Genomic DNA, 5,532 nt, shown 5'->3' on the forward strand with positions numbered 1-5,532 from the left:
AGCCCTGTTAATGGAAATTGTAAAAAGAAAACCAATTTGTATCTGAGTTTTACCTCAAGATTGTAAAAATTCCTTTGTTCACGCCTAATGCTTGCTTCTTGCTATAAAAGGGGTGGGAGATTGGGAACTGTGACTATGGAAGCCCCATCTCTGGCTGTGGTCACAGCATAGCTGGGAAGCTTGTGTGCCCCCATGGTGATTCTTGGAATAAAGTTTGCTTCTGGTTTAATGGATTTTGGTGGTCTGTCCCCCATCATTGTGTGACTTGTCAGCATCTTTTATGGCTCAGGGAGGCAGCTGTGAGTTATTCCTTAAAGGAACCAGGGTCATAAAAAGCAAAAACTGAACCAAGGAAAACTCTAAGGAGGAAAAAGAGAATTCATGCATTATACACATTTAAACACTGTTGCTAAATATATAAGCTAAAAGTCCATGATTAATAAAACGCGGAAAAAAGCAAGACGCATGAAGCACCATTTCCCAGACAGAGGGTGAAGTGGTTGCAAAACATATGGAGTCCCTATTTGAAAAATTAAAAGAGAAAAAAAAAATTGAGTAACCATAGCAACCTGCGTAAGGATGGAGACAAACACGTAGTGCTGATTCGTATCTTCACATTCGCCAAACGCGAACTGGCAATGAAACTCTTGTAAGTCTAAAAATAAGCCTTTGCCTTATGTGGTTAGAATAAAGGAAAGGGCCTGCAATTATCTGTACAAAATGTGGGGCCTGACACCTCTCAGCCACTCTGGCCTCTGGCAGCCCTCACTTCCCAGGGAGGTTTTGTGAGATTGACTAATAACTCTGAATTTTAGGGCTAAAACATAAACAGTCTCCTAACTAAGATCGAGTCTCGATAAACTGAGGTGAAGTGTGTATGAGCTCTTGATAGCCTTCTAGGTCGGGCAGGAGAGTGCAGCTCCCGTGAGGACAGGCGGCTTACTGGTAATGCTGCTGGCCTCTTCTGCCTTCTTTCTCCCTGTGTCTCTGCTTGGATTTCCTGCTTAGCTATATTCTGTCCTGCCATTGGCCAAACCAGCTTTTTATTAACCAACGGCAATAAAAACATATTTAAAGCATACAGAGGGGCATCTCGCATCTCTCCTCCTCTTCCTTCTTTTCCTCTGTTTAATAACACTCTGGGTTAGTATTGCCCATATAAACACATGTATGGGGTTGTCCGCTGGAGCATGGCCAACCTACCAGGATCAACACACCGCTAAAGAAAACTGACTCTTCCTCTCTCAGCAGCCATTAACAGGCAATAGCTTCTCAGAAAGGGTAGGATTCCTGTCTCTGGATGGCCTATTCTCAGACATCTGTTAAGTTCATTTGATCTGTGGTTTCTCCATCAGACACTGTGTGCCCATTGTGATTGTATCAGGATCCATCAGATACTGTATGCCCACTGTGATTGTATCAGGATCTATCAGACACTGTATGCCCACTGTGATTGTCAGGATTTATCAGACACTGTATGCCCTCTGTGACTGTATCAGGATCCATCAGACACTGTGTGCCCACTGTGATTGAAAGACCCCAGCTTAGCCATTGTAACGCCATTTTGTAAGGCTTTAAAACAAACAAGTAAAGTTCAGGGTAAGGTCAGTACTCCTAGGCTGCCAAACAGGATATCTGCGGTCAGATATCTGGCCTAGGAGGGGAATGAAGAGTTCTGGGGAAGACCGCATATGCCCTAGATAGAGCCATAGAGCCTAGTCAGCTGTTATCAGACATTTGTGTCCCCAGCCAAGAGGGGGGGCTTGTCCTCAAGTAAACCCCTCACCGCATTTGAAAGGACCAATGGGATCCCTGTAACCATGCATCTGCTTCTGTCTGCCTGCTTCTGCCGCCTGCCCATTTCCATATAAAAGACCCCCTGCCTAGCCTGAGGGCATGCAAGTCTTCCCAATAGACTCTGCAGCCCTCAGGTACCTGTGTACTCTCAATAAAGGAACCTCTTGCCATTTGCAGCCAGTGGTCTCGGACTGTTCCTTGGGTCTAGGGGTCTCCTCCTGAGGGAAGGTCCTCCCTGAGGGTCTTTCATGATTATATCAGGATCCATCGGACACTGTATGCCCACTGTGATTGTCAGGATCCACAGGACACTGTATGCCTACTGTGATTGTATCAGGATCCACAGGACACTGTATGCCTACTGTGATTGTCAGGATCTATTAGACACTGTATGCCCACTGTGATTGTATCAGGATCTATCAGTCACTGTATGCCCACTGTGATTGTATCAGGATCTATCAGTCACTGTATGCCCACTGTGATTGTATCAGGATCCATCAGACACTGTGATTGTCAGGATTCATCAGACACTGTATGTCCACTGTGATTGTATCAGGCAGGATCCATCGAACACTGTATACCCACTGTGATTGTATCAGAATCCATCGGACACTGTATGTCCACTGTGATTGTATCAGAATCCATCAGACACTGTCTACTAGTTTTTGTTTCATTAAGTTTGGAGACCCAGTATTGTATGCACATGGATTTACAATCATTATATCATCTTGATAAATAGATTCCTCGATAAACATGCAGCGGCCTTCTTTATCTCTTCTGACTAAATAAAGTTGAGTTTATTAGAGAGAAAGACAGCTATGTCATCTTGTTTTCAGTCATGCAATAGTTTGTTTTCCATCCTTTGACTCCTGGTCTGTGTCTTTACCATTGATGTGTGTTTCTCCCAGTCAATGAATAGTCAAGCCTTGTTTTTTAACCTATCAATCAGTCTGCACTTATGGATGAGTTGAAGCATGGTCCATTAAAGGCTGCTGGTGACCGATGTTGACAATTCCTAGACTTTGGTCTGCTGGTTGGATTATTGTTTGCTGTTTATTTTCTTCTCCTTAGTTTTGGGAGTTTCCTGAGCTGGACACGATGGATTTCTCTAACTTTTCCTTTTTCTTCCATTTCTCTCATGAAGTTTGTTCTTTCCCGTACTCGGTCACTTTGCTTCCTCGTTGTGGACGACTCCTTTTAGCTCCTTCCACAGCGCTGACGGACGGCTATGAACTGATACAGTTTGTGTTTGTATAAGATGATATGGAGAGATTCTTTTCTGATCATGTTTGCTTGGGGTTCTCAGTGTCTCTTCTGTCTGGAAATCTCTACACTAGGGGATCCTAGGTTATCACTTCATTGTACAGACTCTTAGTGTTTTCAGTTCTTATCTCAGCTCCTTTTGTCCCATGGATTTTTAGGCTTGGTATTTTGCTTGCATTCCAGAATTCTTGCACGTGAGGTCATGCTTGCTTTTGTAAAATCATTCCTTATTGATATTTGACTATAATAATTTTCTGACCTCATCTTCCACCTCCACATTCTTTTTTCTGCTTGGTGATGCTCATAGGAGATGCTTTCCATTTTTTCAAATTTGACTTTTTGAAATTTCATTTCCAATATTTCTATTTGCTTGCTTGCTTCCTTCCTTCCTCCCTCCCTCCCTCCTTTCTTCCCTCTCTTCTCTCTCTCTCTCTCTCTCTCTCTCTCTCTCTCTCTCTCTGTCTGTCTCTCTCTCTCTCTCTTTCAGAATTTCAGTTTTATTGCTGAAATTGTCTTCCATGTTGAACTTTTCTTATCTGCTTTTCTGAGTTTTTCTTTGTTTTTCTGACTTTCCTCTCCATTCTGTGTCAAACTCATCTGCCTGTTAGGATTGTTTTTCAGGTCAATGATCATTTTTACCAGAAACATTTTGGAATTGTCACCTGAAATGTTCCCTACTTTAGTATCTTTTAGCCATTACTGAGGGGTTAGGATCTCCTGGAGGTGTCATGTAACTTGTTTGTTCATGCTTCTTGTCTTTCCATGTTGCAGCTTGTGCATCTGCCTGTGTAGCTCTTCTGGTTTTTATTTGGGAATTGTATTGTCATGTGCCCTTGTGACAGCTAACTTTATCTGACAACTTGACACAGTCTAGATTCTCCTAGGAAGAGATTGTCCTCCTCAGGGTGTCCTGTGGGCATGCCTGTGGCAAACTGTCTTCGTTGCTACTTGTTGCAGGAACACCCAGCCACTGCAGGCAGTACCATTTCCTGGACAGGGCTTCCTGAATCAGACAGGACAGGAGAAAGCCAGATGGGAGCTGGCAGGCAGCACGGGTTCATTCATTTCTTTCTGCTCTCCACGGTGGCTGTGATGTGACCAGTTAGCTCCTGCCTTGACTTCCCCTCGATGATGGACTGAACCTGGAATGGTCTGCCAGAGAAGCGCTTTCCTTCCTGAAATTGCTTTTGGTCAGAGTATTTTATGACAGGAACAGAAATATTCCTAGAATGCCTCTCTTGAAAGCTCAATCCCACGTTGTTCATGAAGTCGCTAGAGAGGTGTCAGCAAACCTTACTAGATATAGAACAACACTTGAAATCCATTGTAGCCCAACTAACACACCACCAGTGGACACAAAACCGAGACTGGAAAAACTGATGCAGACATGTTATAAATATGTCAAATGTTAAATATGTTAAAATCAGAGGGGCTGGAGTACGGCTCAGCAGTTGAACGGTTTCTTCTTTTCCGGAGGACCTGGGTTTGACTCACAACCCCCGAAACTCCAGATTCAGGCATCCTGTGCTCTCTTCTGTCTTCTCCTGGCACTCACACGCATGTGGTGCACACATATACACATGTGCAAAAATAGAGCCTTAAAACTATGTGGGGGAGTGTAAAGATAAGAAGTGAGATGGGCAAAAGGCGAGGAGGAGGGAGAGGAAAGCAGGTCAGATGCAAGGAAGGAAAAAGAAGGAGAGGCAAGATGTGGAGAAAGGATAGAGGTTAGGAAATACACGGAGAAAAGAAAAGGGGGGGGGTTTCTGATAACGAAACAACACAAGAACAAAATTATAACAATGTTAGTCCCAGGTAAGATAAGTCTGTTCTGTGTGTCTGTCTGTGTCTCTGTGCTTGTGTCTGAATGTCTCTGTGTCTGTGCTGTCTGTGTGCTGTGTGAATGACATCTGCATGCATAATTAATTCAAAAAATTATAACAATGTTCTATGGGAAACAAGACCTAGAAACACGAGAGGGTTTGCTTTTTGCTTTTTTTTTTTTTTGGATTTGGATGTACGATGGTTTTTATTTACAGCTTTATTGGCAAAAAGGGGAGAACTTTAAACCGCTTTGGTACAGGGCATTGTGGCTGACCCTGTCAGGTTGAACAAGTCCCATCTCAGCGTCCATCTAACTGTCCAGATGTGCAATACTGAACCTGCACATGCAGTTTCCTTTATCAAGTATAGCACTCACCTTTCAGGCAGTCTTTAAAACATATAAATACAAAGGAAAGGAAACCACTCATTAAAAACTGCATCAAATGGAAAGTATTTTAAGTATGACTTTGTTGTTCCTGGAAATAACACATGCCCAGTGAAACCAAAAGCTGGAGAAGCAGTTACACTTCCTACGGGAGAGGACAGTGACAACAACAACCATCTTCTGTAACGACCATTTTCAATTTATCATCAACTACTCTGAACTTACTAGGAGATGTAGTCAAAGTCAGAAGAGAAGACGCAGGG

Source organism: Microtus ochrogaster, chromosome 2 (genome assembly GCF_000317375.1).
Source record: "Microtus ochrogaster isolate Prairie Vole_2 chromosome 2, MicOch1.0, whole genome shotgun sequence".
Classification (NCBI taxonomy): Eukaryota; Metazoa; Chordata; class Mammalia; order Rodentia; family Cricetidae; genus Microtus; species Microtus ochrogaster.